Raw genomic sequence first — 23,722 nt, 5'->3', positions numbered from 1 at the left:
TTGCCTCCTGCACTCGCCCCATCCAGGGCCCAGACCGGGGAGCAGCCTGCAACTGAGGTACATGCCCTTGACCGGAATCAGAATCGAGTCCAGGACCCTTCGGTCCACAGGCTGATGCTCTATCCACTGAGCAAAACCGGCTAGGGCTTAAACAGATAATCTTATGAATAAACAGAAAAAGTAAGACTTGAGTTTCCAAAGAAGAGCTACAGCAGGGCTTCAGAGAAATCATAAGCAAACCATATGATTTTTGTAGTTTAGCATTTTTATATCTACAACACATCACCATAGGGAATGCTAAGGAGATGGAAAAGACGTGTTGCATAAAGTGACTGGTGGCAATATTAATTAGTATTATGAAAAGGTATGTGTCATCTATCCTAACATTCAAGTTTAGATAGGATTCAAGGCCTGATGAGCATGCCTAGCTAAATTAACATCAACAAGGGCAGAAAAAATGAACATGCTGGAAGATCTGTAATGTAATTTTTCATTATTCCAAAATGGACTATTTTTTTAACTTACTTGATTTCTCTTACTATGCCAAATTATATATTAAACTTCATCATAGGCATGTATGTACAGGAAAAAACATAGTATATACAGGGGTTGGTACTATCTAAGGTTTCAGGCATCCACGATGCAGGTGGGTGGGTGGGTCTTAGAATGTATCCCCCACGAATAATTGGGGACTACGGAACTGCTATAATGAAGACAGGTGCTGACAATACTCTGGAACAAGAAGAATACAACTGAAAATGGTACCAACACGAAACAGTTCCAAATAAAAGCATGAAAGATTACTTATTTTACAGATCCTTAAGGAAAATGATACATATTGACACTTCAGGCAGGCAGAAAAAAAAAAAAAAGTTAAAATTTGCTACACAGGATAATGCCATTACAATGAACATAAAAACAGAGATGGGTTTTCTCTAGCTATTTCAGTCTCAGAAAACACCCCAAAGTAACAATGCTCTCTGATTTGGTTTCAACAATGTTCAAATGTTTCTTTTCACCAGTTATCCCAACTCCTAACTAGCCTGGTTTTGAAGTGTTGGTATTGTAGGAGAAAACAGGTGAAGCGCCTCTGTTCCTTTTCCCTGTTTTAAAAGAGCTCTTAACTTTTGACATTTCTCCATTTCAAACGGGTGAAACATACCCCAAAATAACCAAAGGTAGCAGCCCATCACCAACCAAAATAAGGGTTGGAGGACTTAGAACAAGAAAAAAAATGAGGATGGATAAAATCGCTCTCCATCTCTTTTACAGATTCCAAAACACTTTTGAAACAACCTACTTCATGGCTTGGCAGTTGGACTAAAAGGAACTCTACTTCGACAGAGTCCTCAGAAAAAGAAAACGAACGCAAACAAATGTCCTATGCGAGAAGGCAATGTGAAGATCCACTGCGGATCACAGAACTCCGCCCGGTTTCAAATCAAAGCATCAGGGAAGCTCTGCTGTCAACAACACCTAGAGTCAAATTTCACCTCACTGAACCCCTTACTATCAAGCCTTGTTTTGGTTACTGCCAAACATTTCCCAACTTTCTAAACATGTGATTGATGGCACAATAACTAGTTTGCCATTTTCTCATGAACGTGTGTTCTTTTTCAGAGAGTAATTTCCCAAATCTGGAGAAATCGGGGGTTGAAGGTAGGAGAGAGGACAAGCCTTTTGAAAGCCTTTTTAGTGATGCAATTAGGCAGGTACTGTTGCCTTCACAACACAGCTCCCAGTCTCTCAGGTGTGACTGAGTGACATGCTAGCAAGAGCTGCCATGTGGTCTCTCAAGAGAGTGTTAAGTGAATGGGGAATCTCAGGAATCGAAAAGCAAGGGAGTGCCACGTAGACCCTGAATTCTAGCTTACCTACCGCTTGTCCGTTCATCACCAGCTATGACATTTCAGTCAAATGATTTCAAAAGTAGCGCCCCCTTGATGAAAATGAAGCAAGGGATGCCACAATTACAGGAGTCTCCAAGGTCAAACCTGTATGTGGCTTGTAAGTGTAGGTTTATAGTTGAGGTGTGCCAAGTATGCTACTCAATATTATCTTCATTGTGTTAGAAAATTCTTTACGACAAGAATGCTTTCGGGTCCTGCTCTGCATACACAAGTCTGTCCGTCCGTCCTCATAAAACTGGGCTGTGTGTAGGGCAACTGGTCAATTTTTCTTAGAGAGAGTCCATATAGAATAGCAAGTGTCAGTTCTGTTATGTTTCATTGGAGAACTAGCTGTTTACTTAAGGAGACTGAAGGCACTTAAAAGTTTTCTTCCTGTCCTCAAGGTCACCAAACAAATTTGGCTTCTTTCTATATCTCCTTGCCACTTCTTCCAAAAGTTGTAGGACATTCCTTAGTCCCCCTGAATCCCCTTTCGCAAATTCAGCCTTGTTGTGGGAAACTGTCCTTTAGCACAGGGTGGCCTTCGAGAAAGAGCCAGTTCCCAAGTACCTCACCCTGACAAACTTCTCCTCTATTCATCTCAAACAGTGCTGAGTCACTGACCGGCAAGTGCTCACTCCTCAAACATAGGACATGGAGGACCAGAGGCATTTTAGGATTTAATTGCATTGACTACAGGAGGGGAGCAGTCTACAGTAGTTGTCTCTAAGGAAAAAAGACTTCTCTTTGAGCACAGCAATTCTACAGATGGCAAAGAATGCTAAATGTGGTAAATTTCCATTGAGTGGCCAGTTATGAATGGTGCATCATTAGCAAGTGAGTGAAGTTAGTTTAATTGGGCTATTACTTACACGAGCATTATACTGATTGTTTTTACAAATATCTTCACTAAGGTCTGTATCATTATCTCGACTTTACTAATAATCCTGAGTTCAGAGGTTAAGTAACTTCTCAAGACCCATGTTCTAGCAAGTGGTTGATCTACATTTTAAACAGAACAGATACGAATACCTATTAAGTCAGGTTTTTTTTAAAAAAAAAATGCACATGCCAAATTCACAGGAAAAAATGGAATAGGCGGAAAAAACTACCCGTTGTTAAAAAAAAAAAAAATCCTACTCTGTTTCATTTTTTGGAACATTTTTCTCTTGTTCCACTGAACTCACAGGTGCTGTTTATGACAACAGACTTGCACATCTGTAGGGGTGAGCGGACATTCACGAGGCAGGACAGCCTGAACCCTCTCCCTATATTTAGATCCTTCAGCGCAGAGCTAATTGAATAATTTAATCTGGACCCTCTAGAAGGGAAACACATCCATATTCATCACAGGCATCAAAGGAAACATCTTTACAAGTTATATCCTTTTACAAACCAACATATGGTCTCACACCATTCTCCCAATTGTTGAACTCCTCCTCTGGGAAGAGCATGGAATTTTATTTCTTTTTTATCACTTGAAAAAATCACTTCCCTCCTAATTCAGTAAAACTGGGTGGAGGCCACTTCCTCCACAGGTGAGAGAAATAAAACTTGTTGATCTGTCATTGTCAGGAATGTTAAAGTTAACCATTTATTTTATGTACTTTCAACATGGGAACAAAAGGCAGGCTAAATCGGGAATAAGAAATCAGGGCGCCTTTCTCCAGACTTTCAAAATAAAACCCCCGCGGTGTTTCTGTCGTTTTAAGATGTTCTTAAATGAGAAAACAAGAGTCCTTCCCTCGGAATCAGGAGCAGGTTGCAATGGCAGCTTTCCACTTAGCTGCTGTACTGTGAGCAAAACTCTTCTCTGAGCCCCAATTTGCTTTCCCACAAAATGTTGATTCCACTACCTACCCCACTGGGTAGGTTAAATATAAATATGTGAAACTGACTTGAAAATTATAACATGCTGAAAAATGTGACATTTTATTGAGAGCAGTTGCACAAATAAGAAAGCTAATTTTAACATTTTTGTATATACAAAAAAATACCCCACAAGAAAAAAGTTTCTGTCTTAGTTTTTATCTGTTCAGTGAAGTTGTAACTTTATTTTTTAAAAAACGATAAAAAGAAAAACCGATAGCACTACAGTCATTCAATGCATTTGACAGACACGGATATTGTGCCAGACACTATGCTAAGCACTGGGACAGAGCACTAAGAAAAGAGACAAAAGCAGTCATTTTTAGAAAGGCCATGCCTTCAGGAGACCTACATTCCAGGGGTGATGGAAGGCCTCACTGAGCAGTTGACATCCCAATGGAAGCCTTAAGGGTGAGGGAGAGCCACGTGGATCTCTGGGGAGGCACACGGCACGCAGCGGAACGTGCAAGTGCAAAGGGCCGGAGGCAATAATGTGGCTGAACTGTTCAAACAGCAAGGAGCCCAATGGGACAGCAACACAGCGAGGAGAGACGTGGGAGATGAGATCAGAGAGGTGAGGGGAGCAGACATAGGAACCCGTAGGGACTTGTTAGCTTTCCCTCTAAATTGAGATGAAAGCCACTGGGAGATGTGAGGAGAGATGTAAGTCATGCTCTGACTGTAAGTTTAACAGGACTGCAGGGCTTGCTGGGCTGAGGAGAGACGGAAAGGATGGAAGTAGGAAGCAGCAGGGAGACCAGTTAGGAAGCTGCGGCAATTGTTGCAGTTTGAGATGATCCAGGTTTGGATTGTGACGGCATAAGGGGTCAGATGCTGGAGATATTCTGAAGGCAGAGCCATGAACACATACACTTCCCTGCTTACGTAAATAAACAAAAGAATTAACCATAAACTTGGAGAAATCCGTTTAATTTTTAGAGGAACTATGGGACTGAGTATCTGAGGTGGGATCAAAGGTCACAGGAGAAGTAGACCAAGAGTGATCAGAGGAGCAGCATGGAGGGAGTCACAACTAGAAGCTAAAATCTTGTAGGAATGAGACTGAATGATGGGGAGTGAGGCAGTACGTGAAGGGAAGGGAGTGGTATAAGCTGACGGATATTCAAAGCTGGGTGTTTTCATGGAGGCTGGTGGGAGGATGGTTGGGGTGACAATGAGGAGGATCCCCACACCTCCAAGCCCCACAGTATGAGGTGAGAAGAACACAGGCAGGACCTACGAGAGCTACAAGGGAAGCAGCATCCTCAGATCAGCTTCATCAATGCTCAAAATTACGCACGTCCCAGATAACCCAGATGTCTAACAACAAAGGATGGTACATCCGACCATGATGTAACTGTTAAAAAAAAGAAAAAAGAAGACAGACTTTCATGTCTAACATGGAAAGAAAACCATACCATAATTGTTCATTGTTTGTTTGTGTTTTGTTTTTATTGATTTCAGAGAGGAAGGGAGAGAGAGAGTTAGAGAAAGAGAGAGAGAAACATCAATGATGAGAGAGAATCATTGATTGGCTGCCTCCTGCATGCCCCCCACTGGGGACTGGGCCTGCAATGTAGGCATGTGCCCTTGACAGAATCGAACCCAGAACCCTTCAGTCCACAGGCTGACGCTCTATCCACAGAGCCAAACCAGCCAGGGCTGTTGGGTGTTTTTTTAATTGCAGAACAACATATGTCGCATAATCTCATTTTACAAATAGAAACAAAACCTGCACATGTACAATATATGTGCATCTTTAAAGGCCTGGAAGGAAATAAACAAAACTGAACACACGGTTACCTTTAGGAGTGAGATAGGAGGAGGGTGTAAGAGAGCCGACTGGTTTCTTAAATAATCAATTACCGTTTTCAATGTTAAAACCCCAATAATAAAAAGAAATAAAAACTAAACAGAGGTAAGAGATGTAGTCTACAGAGCTCCAGAAGACAGTATTATGACCAAGAGGTAGAAAGACTTAACGTTTTATAAAGAAAAAAATAACTGAAATTGTTTCTGTACAGAACGGAATAATTTATGTATACAGGGTTGGATTATATGACCTAATTCTGAGTGAATATGATATGGCTGGGAATGTACTTTTTTATTAATCAATTCAGGCACATGATAATAAAATTCAATTTTACAAAATGCCATGACATAACAAAAAATTTCCATTAACAATTCAAACATCCTTCAAATTTTTCAGTGCATGAATCTTACCCAAGAAAATGTTCTGTGCTCTTCAAATATCTCAAGAGCAGTTTGGTCCTGTCCCTTTCCCAAAACAGAAATCTGTTACTTAGAAAAATAAAATAACGCCTGAAAATCAAAGTTTACATAATCACTGAAACAAACACGGAGATCAGCCAGGTTTCACTCTCCTCCACATGACAATCAATGGCATCCTGTTTTCAATCTGCCCAACACTGGACTGGCCTTCCCCACGTCCACTTGGCCACCTCAGAGCAGAAGCTGAACGGAGACGAGCTCCCTACAGCGAGAGCTGGAAGCAGCCAAGGCGACCTCTTTCACTGGGTTAGGGAAATAATGCTGTGGACACAAGTGAGCGTCACCTGCAGAATCCGGTGAGACCTGCCCCGTGACTCCAGACCTTGGCTGCCTCATTTCACTTGCTCAGCCCCGTGCTGGCCATTCACCGCTCCGCAGTGACTTACCCATCAGAATAGAAAACCCTAACAGAGTGCTCTTAGAAGACTTCAGAACCCCAGACCTCCGTTACACGTTCAGCTACTAAGACAGCTTTCGTCTCCACTAATTCACTATGGAATGGAACAGTTCTTACAGTGCTTACCACCAACAGAAAGGTGCAGTGGAAAGAAAAGGAGGACAATATAGTTCCCACCACCACCAAGGTCACAGCTGTAAAGGGTGTGGGGGAGGGATGGGAGAACCATACTACAAAGCTGACTAATAGGAGCCGCATGACATGTTGAGGCTGTTTAAGGAAGAACACACATGCAGGGAGAGTGGCCAACAAACAGCCTATGCCATTTTCTTTGCCATTTGCCATAACGACCTCTCCCCCGCATCCTGGGATCTGAGATACCTGCTGTGCCATGGAAATACAAATGAGTCCAACTACTGACCAGTTGCATCGATGGGTGTGAACTATGGAATGGATAAACCAAAGCAGCCTTAAGAGAAATTAGCCATTGCTTTTGGAATATGTTTTGCTTTATCAGAGAAAGCTTTCAATTCCTTATCGCATTTTGCTAACACTAATAATAAAACTATTATATGCCGGAGAACACAATAAATCTAAAAAAAAAATACCTGTTCAAGACTCAAATATTTCTGTGGAAAATCTTTAAGTGGATGACAGTTAAAAGTAATGATTTTATTATAAAAACTTACAAACATATTTTATCATATAAGTCACTCTATCTTCCTCTAGAAATTCAGACTAAATGCAAATGAGTCTTTACAGAACATCTGAAAGTTTGAAGACCCGACAAACTCTCATCACCATCACCGCCAACTTCAAACGGAGAGCGCTGTCATGCAGGTGGTTCTATGGGAGACCTCACGTAACAGCTCACCCGTGGTCTCCATCAATTTTCAAACTACTCTAGTGTCCAGAGAGAATCATGTGCCATTCTCACGTCACTACCACCGCCACCACGAAGCGCCAGGCTCTGTTCTGAGCACTTTATACCTATCAACTCTCTTAATCCTCACAAGAATCCTAGGCGGTAAAGACCGTTTCAGAGCTGATGAAATTGGGGTGCAGAAAGGTTAAGGAGCTTGCCAAGGCAACCCCTCGACCACCCAGTTTCCCCTAAATAACGTCCTCCTTTGTCTCATGCGTAGAGCAGAGGGGGTAACAAGCAAGGATTTGTTTATGGTTTCCTTTTTAAATTTTTATTTATTGATTTTTTAAATTGTGTGTGTTTGTGTGTGTGAGAGAGAGAGAGAGAGAGAGAGAGAGAGAGAGAGAGAGAGAAACATCGATTTGTTGTTCCACTTACTCATGCATTAATTGGTTGATTCTGGTAAATGCTCTGACCGGGGATCAAACCCACAACCTTTGTGTAGCAGGATGATGCTCTAACCAACTGAGCTACTGAATCAGGGTTTATGGTTTTATTTTAATCCATCCAATTCCATCCCTTCCAAATTTATTTATTTTTCATTGTTGTTTCCCTTCTTAAGTTACTCATACTTCCCTAGAACACAGAAAAACCAAGAGTTTTATCAGAGCAGCAATGACAAAATTAAGTTCATTTTAATCTAAAGAGCCTAGACTACAGATAAGAAGTATTAAGCTATACCTCAACAAGATATATGGAAAATGACACCATTACTTCACACCAACAGCCCATAATATTCTTAATATTCTTTTCTTATGATGAGTCATGGAACATTAAAATTAAGCTCCTTTTAAGAAATCCACTTTCCTTACATTCCCACTGATTATTCTTAGGGTTCCTTATGAAAACATAAACAAAATGAAACAAAAATTACTGCCTCATTTATTTATTTTTTTTTGAAGCAAATGTAGAGATAGAGAAAAGTTAAAGAACTCCTTCAAGTATCATGGTTATTACAAGTAATATATTTAAATATTCACTTTAATGGCTCCGATATAGCTGGCAACCTCCATGCTACCTACAAATAATGGCAAAAAAAATAGTACTCTCAATTCGAGAGATTTGGGTGTCCTGGTGTGGCAGAAACAAGTCAGTGACACTGCCACTTCTATCTGCCTCCAGACCCCCTTGTCACCTCTATTCCAGGCTTTCTCAACCTCAGTATCGCCCTGGCCTCTACCCACTAATGCTGGAGAAACTCCCCTGCCTACCACTAATTTCATATTGCCTGATGGACCACTGCTCTATTCTCCCCCACTTTCCCGCTTCTTTTCCTTGTAATCTAAGTGCCTCGGGCCTCAAGAGCTTTGTTTAACTCCACTTCTAGACTCCAGAACACAAGGAATTGGTGATTTCTACAAAAAGGAAAACATGTCAAACACACAAACTTGTTCTTCCTATCTCTTTTCTCCTCTAAGAAAAACAAAAAGTGGGGGGGGGGGGGGGGGCCGCGGGCGCAAAACAACTAACCCTCAAACATCACTAGTACGTCTGGGTATAAAAGACATAGTGCATAACCACAGTGAACTTACAACAAACCACTTTCCCTGGCATGTTTTAAAAAACATCAAAATGAAAAAAGTTTATTCATCAAGTACCTACTGTGTGTCAGGGCTATATTCTTTTTTTTTTTTTTTTTTTGGTATGGCAATATTCATATTACTGCTATACATGAGACTTCCTGTGGTACTTTTTTAAAAGATCTCCATCAGAAAAAAAAAAGAGAGAGAGAGAAAAGAAAAAAAGCTCTCCACTGTAACCCTTGTATAGTGTCCCCTACAGACAGGCCCAGTCATTTCTGAGGTGGTTGTTCATGTTCTTCTATGTGCCAACAGGTGAGAACCACTGTACTAACACGAAGATCATAAACACACTGTCCATATGCCTTCACGGAACTCAGTCCAAAGAATTAATAAGGTAAGTGTAATAAAAGCCATTAAAACTGACACTGGATGAGACAAGCAGGTTTGTATTGTCCCTCAAAGGTACAAGATCCTCAGTGCAAGTCCCACACTTATGGCCCCTTATCACAACTTTATCAGGGTGTATGAGAGATACACTATGAACAGAAGTATAATTATAAATACACTCAAAAACTTACTGAAAGAATTAACTAAGGTCGAAATGGGCAGGAAGTAAGAGCTCTACCAACCACATCAGGCTTCTTTCCCCATCCCTTGATTTTGAAAGACTATCCCCATTATAAGAGAAATACCCTCCAGCTGAGATGATATAACATTAATAACAATGGCTTGTCATTTAACTTTTCATATCATCGCAGTCTCCCCTTAGGAGTAAGAGTGCTTCTTCAGGGCGGAAACTGACATACATTTCTCTGTCCCTCCCAAAACAGAGACCAGTGCTGGGCATGAAACACCTGCTGAATGGGATTTATATCCGTTCAAAGGCAGAACCCCCACAGTGGGGATGCACCGTTTTGAAAGGAGGCTCTCTGGCAATACAAAGCAACATCCCAACCTGTGCAACGTGACAAAACTCTTTGGTGTAAATAAATACAGTGTGGGTGCCAGTCGTTTAAATAAGTTAATTTGGTTCACAGTTAACAGAAAAACATTTAAAACCAATCAAACATTCCCTCAAGCTTGAACAGACTTAATAGAAGTCCTGAGCACACAAACATGAGCCTCGGGAAAATAAAGAAGAGGTTGTTTTTAATTATGCCAGACTGCAAAGCCAGCAACGGACAATAAGCAAAACAGGAAGCTGCACTGGATGAGCTGGCAAGCTCTATACAATCAACCGTCCTGAGCTTTCACAGGGCTAAAGGTCTACTTTCTCCAGCAACACTCACTGCTACTCTTATTCCCCTTCATGAAAAACTACTCTCTCTGATCAAATTAAGACCAATTTTCCCTGACGTTCATCCTCTCTCTCCAACTCAACTTAAAAGAGTTTGAGGAACAGCTCTGACGAATGCATCCCAGTTTAGAGGCCCTAATCCAGTCAATCCTTCAGAAAGGACTTAAGAATGGGGGGCCAGAGGAGTGGTAACAGGCCAAGTGCTGAGCCTGTAGATGAGATTTAAAAGCCCCTTTCCCACCAACTTTGAGATATTTGCAGATCATTTACAAGAAATAAGATGGTGAGGTAGAAGATGCTGACAAATTCAATTCTGTCTAGTGACTAGGCAAGAACTCAGTGCTGAGGGAAGACTGTACTTAACTTAGGTAAGGGTCCCAGCACCAACCAGTTGTTTATTGCTGCATATGCAAAGCCTTTCTAACCCCCATAACCCTAACCATTATTCTTAAGAGAAAATCTAGCAAATTAAATGCTGATGCCTAACTCTTTAAATTTTTTCCCCCTTTTTAAGTGGTTTTATTACATGGGAGAACTTTTCTCACTTTATTTTAATACCTTATAAACGAATCCATCTCAATCATCAAATCCATATTCCAAGACCAACACTGTGTCTCTTGTGAACGAGGAGATGTCACTATAAAGAAACTCCAATACTGCAACTCAGGTAGGAGAAGGAGGCCCGTTTCCATGTGCTCTGTTAAGCACTGGTGTCTCCCAGGTTCGTCGTTCGTGCAAGCTGACTACGAAACCGCATATAACTGATAGCCCAGTTTTCCCAGACTGCGACTTCCTGGTCCACAGAGAGGAATAAAACTGAAGAGTCTGATGCAGGACACAGCAGCACATTTTATGGTTATTAGCAGCTGGCATTTTGTTTGTTTGTGAATGGCTTGTTCATGTCCTTTACCAGTTTTTCTCTAAGAGTGGTATCTCCTATTGATTTAAAAAGTTTCTTACCAAGAACAGTAACTTGCTGCAAATTTGTTACCTGAAAGACTGTGTTTGTGACTGTGCGCTTTGTCATTTGTGGTCACATAAATGCTGTCAAATGCATAAGTTTTTCCTCTATGGTCTCTGCCTTGGGAGTCACGTTTAGAAGGGCTCTACAACCGGCTATTAATACCTCCCCACCTCTGGAAATGGCACAAACCAATCCCTCTTTCCTTCTGACACTATGACAAGAATCCATGCCAGAATCTTTCTGCACTGAGCATATATTACTCTAATGAAAAAAAAAAAAAAAATGTTTTTTAACACTAATGAATGCTGTAAGAAAAGCCATTGGTAAATTCAGAATACTTACTTTTTAAAGCTCTCGGCAATTTAAATAACTTAAAAATCATTAACAGGCATTCATTCAATTTCTACACTTCTCTTAAAAACCTTTACCTGCCCTAACTGGTTTGGCTCAGTGGATAGAGCGTCGGCCTGCGGACTGAAGGGTCCTAGGTTGGATTCTGGTCAAGGGCATGTTCCTTGGTTGCAGGCACATCCCCAGTAGGGGGTGTGCAGGAGGCAGCTGATCGATGTTTCCCTCTCATTGATGTTTCTCTCTATTCCTCTCCCTTCCTCTCTGTAAAATATCAATAAAATATATTTTTGAAAAAAAAAAAACCTTTACCTACGATTGTCAGGGACATGTTCCATCTACAAATTCCCAAACTTGGTATTTCACAATTTCATTACCGGCATTCCCATTGCTTCACCCGTCCATTGGACTCCGTATAACCTGTGACCCGCTGATCTAGACTGGATTCAATACTGTTCTCATTAACATTCTAGACTCTAAAATTACAGTGATTTTTAGAAAGAGCTACCATTTTCTGAGTGTTTTTTACATGCCACGTCCCATGCTACGTCCTTTGTGTAGTCTGTATCAACGACTGAGATGCCCCTCCCATTATCACCTCCAAAACCAGGAAAGTGTTCATCAACGGTATGTCATGTCTAATTGACAGTTTTTTCCTCAGTAGCACATGAAATAATGTCTCACAATTGGTGGCATCTTAGATTAAGTGAAATATGAAAGTATAACTCATTTCATTTGTAATCAATCCTGAGGCTGGTGCTATAAACTCTCTTTTCCAGATGAGAAAAGTGAGTCACAACACTAATGGTAAGTAGCTTTCCCAAAGTTATAAAAAAACAAGGAAGTGTTGGGGCTTGGACTAAAACCCAAACTTCCAGATCCTAGAGCCTCATTTCTTAACCGATTTGCTATCCCTAGGCCAGAATCGACTCTACCAACATTACCCTCCAATCTTACTATGGAGCCACCACGTTACCCTAGAAGCAACAATTACCTAGTCTTCTCTACAGCCACATCAAGCTTTTCCCCAGGTTTCCCCCTACTGTTTAGACTTCGAGTTCTCCATAGACCTCCTGGCATACCACCCACAAGGGTTCTCCCAAAACTTCTCCATTATTCTAAGCTTCCAATACCATCTGCTGAGTCCCCAATGAGGGGACTTGCCTTCCACACTGCTGGGAAAAGCAGCACAAGCTGGCATGAGCTCCGCCATCTGCTTTCCTCTCAACTGAGACCCCATCCTGCTTCTTTCTCAGACAACTCTCCCTCCTTTCCATGGCTAATATTTCGTCCCCTGTGCTCAAGATCACTAACTCCACCAATCTTTGTTTTCCATCCATTAACTTCTTTCCCTCAACCTTCAAGTATCAAGAGGTCCCATCTATTTTGAATTATAAGTCACTCGAGAGAATTTTCAGAATCTAGTTCTCATTTCCTAGAATACTAAGTCTATTCTCCTCAACTGCATTCACGTGATTACCCAACCTTTTCTCATTCACCACGAATCATGAGACACTTCCCCTCTGACCCTCGTTCTGGGATCCCTCTTCCCGCAGCTTACTCTGACCCCATACCTTTCTTCCAGTTCCTTCTTTCGTCTACTTCAAACATACCATCCCCTTCTCCAAATCCCAATGGTGGGTTTCAATGGGAGAGTCAACCTACCAGTTTTTTGTTTCTGTTCATGATTCTCTCAAAACACCTGGGAAGTTCAACCATCATTTCCAACAATCTGTACTTAATGTTCTGAGCCCTTCCCTAGGCTCCAGCTTAGTTTGTATCTCCAACCTGCCTGCAGAATACCTGGATACCCCACCTTAAATTCAGCCCGTCAATTCTAATTCATCATCCACACAAACTGTATCCCTTCTACAAGTAGTCCTTCCCTATCCTTAAGTAAAGGCTTTATTCATTTTACAGTCACTCCGGGCGGAAACTTAAGAATAATCTCTGGCCAAAACCGGTTTGGCTCAGTGGATAGAGCGTCAGCCTGCGGACTGAAGGGTCCCAGGTTCGATTCCGGTCAAGGGCATGTAACTTGGTTGCGGGCACATCCCCAGTAGGAGGTGTGCAAGAGGCAGCTGATCAATGTTTCTCTCTCATTGATGTTTCTGACTATCTATCACTCTTCCTTCCTCTCTGTAAAAAATCAATAAAATATATTTTTTAAAAAAAAGTTTAAAAAAAAAAAAAAGAATAATCTCTGCCTCCTCTCCCTCCCATTACTCTATAGCCAAATAACCACCAACTGCATTTTTACTCACAAAAAACCCACCTCATCAGACGGATAACTCAAATAGCTTTCTTCTTCATCTCCTGGCATTATGGGCTCTACCCCCTCCAATCCAAACTGCATGTTCAAACACCTTCAGTGATCTCCAATGTGGCCTTATTCTGGCACTCTAAGGCCCGAAAAGCCTCACCCCAATTTAACTTTTCTGAATCTCTCTCCCACCGCATCGCACTGGGCCCCATCAGGAATGCCTACCGTGGTCAGGCAGAGCTGCTGGTCACCAGCCTCTAGATCTGTGCTGTCCAATAGGATAGCCACAGGTGGCTATTTAAACATAAGTTAATGAACATTTAAAATGCAGTTCTCAGTTGCACTAGCCACATTTTAAGTGCTCAGCAGCCCCGTGTGGCTAGTGGCTGTGGTCCTCACTTGGGCTGTCTGTACAACTTACCTCTATATTACCTTGCCACAACTCTTGCAATGTTGTTGCATTTAATTTTTCCATTTTGTGTGTCTTCTCACCAATGACTGAGCCACTCAGAACTAATATTCATTGAATAATGAAGCATATACTTTTGAAATACTGAATCAAAATTACTAAATAAGGGCATATTTTAAAATCCCTCTCCCATTGAAATGACACATTCTTTGTAATTAAACAAAAGATCTTGCATTTAGCTAACTAAATAATGATTTGATTTTAATGCCTAATGATAACACTTAAAAGATAATTAGTTCCCTTTTCTCTTGTGGTGTTTGAAACTGAAAGAAAAAAGCTATAAAGGTCTGAAATACTTCCACTTTGCAAAAGAACACTGCAAAGAAACCACAAAAAATAGGCGACAGGAAAATGAATCCACAGTTTGAGTAACTATACCCTAACTATCTGAGATTGCAGGGAAAAAAAATCTATAAAACAGCCGCCCTAAAATGAAGGGGAAACTACAAATAAGCATTAAAAATTATGTACATAAATACATTTTTAATCAAAAGTTAGACTCCTCTATCCTCTTCCCAAACATGACATTGTATTTATTTGCATTTTGAACTCAAAAGCATACAGATGCATAATTAGCTGTTGTATGTGTATGTGTTCCTTTAAATTTAAGCTTACTGTCAAGAAAATTAGATTAAGAAACCAATCTACCACACCACAGACCTGGATTCTTAAAGGGAATAAGGCTCTATATCTGAACATGAGAAACTAAGCAGAGAAGAGAAATGCCAGGTAGGGATTTCCGTGAATCGTAGAGGGTTTGCTGCTTTATTTTCAAGAGGGAATCATCCATAAGTTCTGATTTTAGCTTAGAACAACTATTACAAAGATGTTAAACTGCTAAAATAATGCAGTTTTCAGTACCTTCCTACCAAGCTGATGTGGTCACTGGAGTTGAACTATTTATGAATGTTTTGGTTTTTCCCATCTGAAAGATAGCTTCCCTTATGCAAATGACTCTTCCACAGAGCCTGCTCATTTCTGCAAGTCAGCAAGCAGCGGCTGTAAATGCTATATTTTTGACTATAGGACTAGCTGTATACCATCTTAATAATGTACACCAAAATGAAGATTTACATTTAGATTTTAAGTACATTCATGCTAACTAGCTTCGCTATTTTCTTTTTTAAGGAAGTTGCTTCAGAATAAGTATTAAAAATATTTCAGGTGTTTTTGTGGCAAATCCGATGACAGATCACCAGATTAGACTGAAAGTTGCCCTGCCAGGTAATCGCAGAAAAGGGATATAAAGAGTCAAGAGAGCCCGGCCAGGGTAGCTCAGTGGTTGAACACTGACCTATGAACCAGGTCACGGTTCGATTCCTGGTCAGGGCACATGCCTGGGCTGTGGGTTTGATCCCCAGTGTGGGGCATGCAGGAGGCAGCCGATCAGTGAGTCTCGCTCATCGTTGATGTTTCTATCTCTTTCTCTCTTCCTCTCTGAAGTCAATAAAAATATATTTTAAGAAAAAAGAGTCAAGAGGTTTCAGTGTGGAGCAAAATGGAGATGCCTCCATCTGTTATCAAAGCATGCTTGGCTAATCTTGGGAGCAGAGAGTAAAACCAGGGCTTCCTGGTTGTTGACTACTTGCAGGTGCGGTGACAGTGGCATACCTGGAGAGGGCATAGGAGCTCTGCACCCCTTCCTCCAGACCTTGCCCTACGCATTTCTTCCATCTGGCTGTTCCTGCATTGTTACCCACTATCATAAATCGGTAATAGTAAGTTTTTCAAAAAAAGAAAAACCATATGTAGAAGTACAATTACAGAGAACACTTCATCAGCCTCAATGTCATTTTATAATTTAATATCAAACTTCTCTACCTTTTTACATTTTCATTATCCTTTTTCTCCTCAGATCTTTCTAATTCTCTCTCCAGTACCCCATAGCTCCTCCCTAAATATCCCAAACTTTTAGCTTTTGGTTAAGAATGTGATTTGCTTTTTAGTTAAGACAGGAGATGTATATGAACTGCCTGACTTAATAGGAATTTTGTACAAATCTGGAATCACCCATCTTCTGGTAAGGCGCTGCTGATTAAATCAGATAATCAGATGCAGGACTTTTCTTTTCCATCTCCAAAATGGAAAAAAAAAAAAAAAAAAAACCTCTCTGAGGTTGTCAGACTTGATTCCTACTCAGCTCAAACAATGCTATGTACAAAAAGTCAACAACATACCAAAAAATTCTTCTTTCTGCCCTCCCCAGATTACGGTACACTGGATATGCTCAGAACAGAGCTGCAGGAACACTGTGAGTGTGGTAAGAAAAAACCAATAGCCCTAGCCGGCTTGGCTCAGTGGATAGGGCCTCTGCCTGCAGACTGAAGGGTCCCGGGCACATTCTGGCCAAGGGCACATGCCCAGGTTGCAGGCTCGATCCCCAGTGGGGGGCGTGCAGGAGACGGCCAATTAATGATTCTCATCATTGATGTTTCTCTCTCTCCCTCTCCCTTCCTCTCTGAAGTCAATGAAAAATATTTTTTTTTTAAAAAAAAAAGAAAGAAAAAACAAATAGACAAATAAGAACTTAACAAGTAGAGTGATCCAGGTCCTGGCTCTCCCTTCTTCTGATCACTAGATGGGTGACTTTTAGGTAAGTCAGCTGTCTTCTCTGAGCATAGGTTGCTCAACTTGATAGGAACCAAATGGATTAGAAAATCCTCAAAGCAACTTTTTAACATTAAATAGCTCTATTCTCTGTAAAGGAAATTACAAATCTGACTGTTTATAAATGCACTTGGCACAGCAGTCCCATGATGTCCTTCAACTGAAATGTCATGCAATTTGTGTACTTAAGTGCACACCCAAGCTGACCAGAGCATATAAGCATTTTTGGATTGGAGGACGGGAGTGAAAAGGTATAAAAGGCCCCCTGATTTCATCAGATTCTTAAACAGCCCTAACTCCCCCCACACCCCCCAAAAAATAGTTAAGAACAACTGAACTGTAAAACTACACAAAAGTAGACATTACATTTAAAAAAAATTTTTCCCCCAAAGGAGTTCGCAATGAACTATTTGTATCTCAAGGTGCAGTGTTTACCAGCTAAGGGAAGGAAACTATTGATGCGATAAACTGAACCACTAGAACTTTCTTCTTCAATACCATCAGCTTGTGATTATACAAGAAAAAACACAAGGGGAAAGTGTCAGGAATGATCTAGAAAAGCAGAAATAAAACTAATTTGGTTTTTACATCAGATTTACTCTTCCAATTATGATCTGCTTCCATACGGATTAACATTGTTTCCTTTCTTCCAAACACTTAAAAGGAGATAGCCAAGAAAAGCACAAAATTTGTCTAACGGCCTAAAAATAAAAGCAAAGTCATATCTATACTGGAGTAATAAAGTCCAGCAGAACAATGATTATTTGGGAGGCCCTAGAGTCAGACTGCCTTGTTCATATCATAATCACTAGCTATGGAGCCTGAGGCAGGACAGTGAATCACTTGGAACTCAGTTTTTCTTTTCTTTACATCAGTATTTAGTCAAGCTTTGAGACTTAAATGAGATAGTTTTAAAAACAAGGAAACAGTAAAAACTCAGAAAAAAATTAGCTATAATTATTTCTCCTACCCAAAGCTCTAAATCAAATAAGAACCCAGGACATCAATGATAAATATAATCCACAGAAAAGTCTACCTCATTTTATCCAGTAGCTGCAAACAAGTAGCAAAAATTGACATGTCTCTTTCTCTTTTTGACCCCACAAACTCATCACAGAAGTAACTGAAAGATGAGTAGAGGAGGAGGAAGAAGAGAAGTAAAGTCCCAGACCAGCACTGTCCAATGGGCCCTTCTGCCATGATGGAAATGTTCTACACAGGTATCCAATATGGTAGCCACTGGCCACATGGGGCTATTGAGCACTTGAAATAAAGTGCTACTGAGAAGATAAATATTTATTTTTACTTAATTTTAATTAATTTCAATTTAAATACCCACATGTGGCTAAGGCTACCTTATTGGGCAGCACAGACCTAGATGACCCATAAACTGAATAAGGATTGCCAAAAATCTAAGAAAAAAACTAGGGTCTTTTCCTGATTTGTTCATATGTTCAATTCAAATATCCTTTGTTTTCAGTGGAGACCTAGTCACTATGACTAGTTAAAGAAATAACATGTCAGCTGATACATCAATACAGAGCAACTCAGTAAGTATGTGGTCCTCTGATATTTTAGAAGGTCCCAAAGGCCAAGTTAAATTCAAGCACACATGAAGCATGATTCAGGAGAGGGATCAGAGCTGCCAAGGTCCTAACATCAGCACCTCCAAGGCATCTGCTTCTCCACTAGCAAACCAAAAGCTACTTACACGATGCAGACTGAACACCCCTGGCATTTGTCTTCAATTTCTTCAGAAATTCAGAGCTCTGTAAGCCTTCCCCTCTTTCAAAAACATCAGCATTTCTGGCTGGTTCAGCCTTTCCACTATAAACAAAAATCCATGTACCACCCATATCTGAAGCATAACACCAGACTCCTGCTTAGCTGCCCCTGTAATATGGTTTAATTATGATGACTGAACTAATAGGCTGACATCATAGACTTTTACAGGCTGACCCCATGTCATCCTGATGTATCATTTTGCACCAGTTCAGTGCTGTAAATCAATTTAAGATCTCAAGCAGGTTGAAAAGGCTGGTAATGATGCTTTCTCTGCTGCCTCTGGGGACTCTACATTATACACAACTTACATTATTTATAAAGCCTCAATGATGCCTCCATTAGCCTTGTAAGACTACACAAATGAGATCTTTTATACACACACACAACTTGACCCTGATTATGTAGGCGACTGCAGCTTAAATATACTGGTCTAATTACATTCAAGTTCATTCTTTTCCCAATCTAACCAAGTTATTTTTATCTTTAACCCAGAATTACTAGAAATCAAAATTACAACCTGAAATTTACTTTTTAACTATTAAGTGTATTTGGGGGAAATGAGACTTACTTCTTCCTAATGCTTTAATGAACTTAGCAGAACAAAATTAAGTTTCAAGAGATGTAAGAGGTTAACATTTTTAATTGCCTAAAACTGTCATTTCTCTAATGCAAAAGGTCATCTGTTCTTCAAGGATATAAAACCAAGGATACTGCAAAAAAGAAAAGTGGATTTGGTTACATACCTATGGTTGGAGGGGTCAAAACTAAAGCAAGGACAAATCCCCACCTTCAGGAGAAACTCGATCTCGTCTGGATCCTAGAGGCTCTGGCATCACCCACCTCTAGAAAATCATCTCTCTCGACCCTGGTTACAGTTTCCCAAGAATTGCAATATTACACAAATGTACACCACCTGCACAGAAATATCAAATAACTGCAAAAGGGAACGAGGGAGGGCGCGGGGAGGACAAACACTTAAATCAGGACAACATATTTAGGCCTGGCACCTACATGGCAATAACACTGGTGCACAATATTTACGGTATACTAATTGAAAATGCTGGGGCAGTGAACACTGCTTCCGCCTCGATGCTTTCCCAATGGTGGTTGCACTACAGCTCACCTACCTCCAATAAAACGCAAAGTGGTAATTAGCAGCAAGGTGAAAAATCAACCCGGGCAGAGAACAGTTTTCTCCTTGTGTTACTGAACGCAGTAGGCATGTTATCCATGACAAGCAGGCAGCTAGAGCGAGAAATGTTCTGAAATAAAGGCATTCTGCCATTTGTCCGCAACAGGAAAGACATACAGAAACCGTGCAACTTCTGAATCATTCCACCTACTTTGAAAGTTCCTATACCATGGAAAGGCTGGTTGCCACAGCACTCACGAAAACGATGCTTTCTCGGGAGATGGTTCTGAGACGCGCCCGGTTTCCAGAAGGGAAGCGCCTTCCCAGCCGTCTCGCGCAGTGTATTTAAAAACCGTCTGCGCTTCCAAATAAACAAAAGCCGCAGCTACTGCAGTTGTGAGATCCGGCAGGCATCTGTCCCTCCTCCCTTCCTAAGGACATCAAGGAAACGCTCTCCCTTTAGCCTTCATATTTATTAAGCAACGAGAAAAACAAGCCCACATCTCTCTGTGTCTCACACCCACCACCCCCACCTTCTACAGAAACAACCCCGAGAAACCTCCCAAAGCCAGGGAACGGAGTAAATGAGCAGTTGTTCAACAGCGAACTCACAAATACACTTGCAGTGAGGCAATCGAATCCGGTCAAGGGAAAGGAATGAGACGACACTTGGAGGCGCACGGGGTGTAGGCGGAAGAGAAAAAAAAAAAAATTACGCGCCGCCGCCGCCAAACCTTTGAATAAATTAGAGGGAATTTCGGAACGAACTTTCCTTCACCTCGACCCCCAAAAGGCTCGTTGGGGCAGAGAAGGGGACCGATCTGGGACGCCTAGGGACCCAGGGCACCGGTGTCCCCCCGCACCTCGGGCGAGACCGGCTCCGAGCGCGTAAAGGGCAGCGCCGGCGGCCGCCCTCCAGCTCCCAAAAGGGTGGCCCGAGCCGGCGCGGGACACAATGGGCCAGCGGGCCGCGAGGACGGGCCTCGGCCGGGCTGCCGAAAGGGAAAGAGAAACGGGGAGCGGGCGGAGGGGGAGGGTGGCCGGGAGGTCCCGCCGCGAGCAGGGCCAGGGGCGAGGCTCTGGCCGTGGATCGCGGCTTCCCCACCACAGACCCAACAAAGACTCGAAGGGAATCCTAGCTGAGCCCTGCCGGCTGGTTGGGGCGAACCGAGGAGAAGGTGGCAGGTTCGCTCCTCCGAGCGGCCCGGAGGCGCCATCACGGTGGGAGGGGGGGGTATCCCGATCCGCCCCACGCGGGGAAGAGCCCCCCTCCCCGCCGCGGCCCGCACCCGGCCCCGGGGACAGCGGGAGCCCTGCGGGCCCGCGCCCGCCCCAGTGGAGGCGGCGGCGGCACTAGAAGTCCAGGGCGCTGAAGGGAGAGGGCGGAGACGCGACAGAGGAGAAAGTTGGGTTCGGGTCTGTTTCGTTTTACCGGGTTGGCGGCGCGCCCGTCCTCGCGGGCGCACGAGTGGCCGAGCGAGCGGGGTCCCAGGGCCCGGGTCCGGGCGGCCGGGTGCTGCCCCGCGCTGAGCTCGCAGGGTCCCTCCCCGCGCCTCGGCCCCGGCTGAGCCGCACGGCTTCTCCTTCCTCCTCCCGCCTGCCCGCTCGCTCCCGGAGCCTGGATTGATCTGGTCGCGCTGGCGTCAGGGAGTCGGAGCCGCCCAGCCTCCACTCCTCGGCTGCCAATACCCTGCGCACTCGCCCGCCCGCCCGCTCGCTTGCTCACACGCGCACCCGCGCGCCGCCGCCACCGCGCGACCAGGGATCCTCTCCAAATTCTTGGCCGCGCCGGCCCGAGCGCGGACCGCGGGGGGAGCGGTCCCCGCCCCATTGAGTCCAAGGATTAAAAACTATTCGGTGCGTTCTGACTTCCCTCCCGCTGCCTCCTTTAGTCCCCGCGAGCGGACTTGGCGCATTATCTGCCAGTGAAGTTCTTTGTCAGTGTTTATTTTCTGAAATGCTCATCCACAGGTCCACCGCGCCCAGCGGAACCTACTGTAAACGTGAAGCGCATGTATGGCAATTATCTTTCCAGAGTCGCCTTTTTCTGTCTAGTTTTCATTGCCCTCACCTATTCACCAATGACTTGCAAGTCCCAGAAGTTGCACATATCCAGAATTGGACAGCCTAGTAATTATTGCATGTGCTTATACCGAACCCTGAATCAATACATTTGTTCTGTGCCATTTCGGGGGATCTAATGATTCCAGTAGGTAACCTCGTTGCTCCAATTAATGACAGATGCCACAACAGCACTCTAAATTTTTGATCCGATTTCTACAGCCTTTTCGATGATACCCTCCTCCCCGTTAAAAACAAACCAACTCTCATCTACCTGATCAGCATAGACACTGAAAATACCTTTTTGTTAAGACTTGATTTCTCTCTTGGCCAGCTCTCTGGAAGCTGGCATGAAATCTTGGATAGTTACCATAATGTTGAGTTATGTTTAGAGACGAAGTATTTATTCTGAGGAATAAATTTTACATGAACCACAAGAATCATTACCACCCAAACAAAGAAAATATCAGACATCTGCAAATTAATGGTACTCTCCAGTTGTTCATACATGTTTCCATATCCAAATTACATTTGAAATTCTTATTTATTGGCTACTTTATTATTTCTGCTTTCCATGTTTAATTATCGAAAGAAAATGCAACAAATCCCATAAAACACAAATACTGTTTATAAATTATAGATCAGAATATTTCTGCTAATTCCTTCATTAAACTATTTGAGCGTTTACTAGTCAACTCTTAGGCCTCATCTTATTTTTCCTAAAAGCAACATTTAACACAGTTCATGCTGCTCCTTCCAACAACAGCTGGAGTGAACCTTGTTAAATGCCACTTAGATCAGGTCACGCCTCTGCTCAAAACACTCCCTTGATAAATAGAAGGTGCTATCTCCATGCAATGGAACACCTATTCAGTCATAAAAAAGAATGAAGTACTGACACATGCTACCTGCATAAACCTTAAAAAGGTTATGCTAAGTGAAAGATGCCAGAAATTGTATGCTTTCACTTGCTATATATACAAAATCCAGAACAGGCAAGTCTATAGAGAAAAAGAATGGTGGTTGCCTGTGTTTGGGAGAATGAGGGAAGTTAGATGGTGATAGCTAAAGGCTATGAGGTTTCTTTTGGGGGGTAACAAAAATGTTCTAAAATTAGTTTGTGATGATGGTTGCATAATCCTGTGGATATACTGAAAACCATTGAATCATACATAACACTTTACATGGGTAAGTTATATGGTAGGTGAATTTTAGTTCAATAAAGCTATTTTTTAAAAAGGCATGCCAGCTTGGCCAGCATGGCTCAGTGGTTGAGCGTCTACCTATGAACCAGGAGGTCACGGTTCAATTCCCAGTCAGGGCATAAGCCCAGGCTGTGGGTTGGATCCCCAGTGTGTGGGCCGTGCAGGAGGCAGATGATCAATGATTCTCATCATTGATGTTTCTATCTCTCCCTCTCCTTTCCTCTCTGAAATCAATAAAAATATTTTTAAAAATAAATAAATAAGGCATGACATCTAAATGCACTGTATGATCCTTAAGTGGATCATGAATTGAGGGGGGAAACTATAAAATGACATTATAAAACTGTTAATTTTTAAACCAATAGATGATCTTTTTTAGTGCAATCCTGGTAACACTCCAAATGCTATGAAGTTTGATCTTGCCCCTTGTGCAAGTTATTTCTTTTTTTAATAAGTATATTTTTATTGATTTCAGAGAGGAAAGGAGAGGGAGAGAGAGACAGAAACATCAATGATGAGAGAGAATCATTGATCGTCTGCCTCCTGCATGCCCCACACTGGGGATCGAGCCCGCAACCTGGGCATGTGCCCTGAATGGGAATTGAACCGTGACCTCCTGGTTCATAGGTCAACGCTCCACGACTGAGCCATGCTGGCAGGGCTATTTCTTTAAATAGTAATAGAAAACTGGACTTT

At 42.3% G+C, this 23,722-nt stretch overlaps 1 protein-coding gene across 4 annotated transcripts in view; it reads right to left on the bottom strand.

The window, feature by feature from the left end:
• SMAD1 (SMAD family member 1) overlaps positions 1-21,533 on the bottom strand; it is a 71,297-nt gene extending 49,764 nt beyond the window's left edge. Inside the window, exons 1-2 of one of the 4 annotated variants that reach the window (XM_080676249.1) lie at positions 10,751-12,251; positions 7,751-7,948 (exon numbers count right to left, since the gene is read on the bottom strand). The gene's annotated coding sequence lies outside the window, so the exon portion shown is untranslated. Of the gene's footprint in view, positions 1-7,750; positions 7,949-10,750; positions 12,252-19,971; positions 20,292-20,372; positions 20,440-21,192 lie in introns of those variants that run through there. The other 3 variants (XM_080676248.1, XM_080676250.1, XM_080676251.1) reach the window with 3 other exon arrangements.
• Between the last annotated feature and the right edge of the window lie 2,189 nt (positions 21,534-23,722).

Source organism: Plecotus auritus, assembly GCF_963455305.1.
Source record: "Plecotus auritus genome assembly, chromosome: 6".
Lineage (NCBI taxonomy): Eukaryota > Metazoa > Chordata > Mammalia > Chiroptera > Vespertilionidae > Plecotus > Plecotus auritus.
The sequence above is the reverse complement of the archived record's forward strand: the minus strand, read 5'-3'. Positions and strand labels throughout refer to the sequence as shown.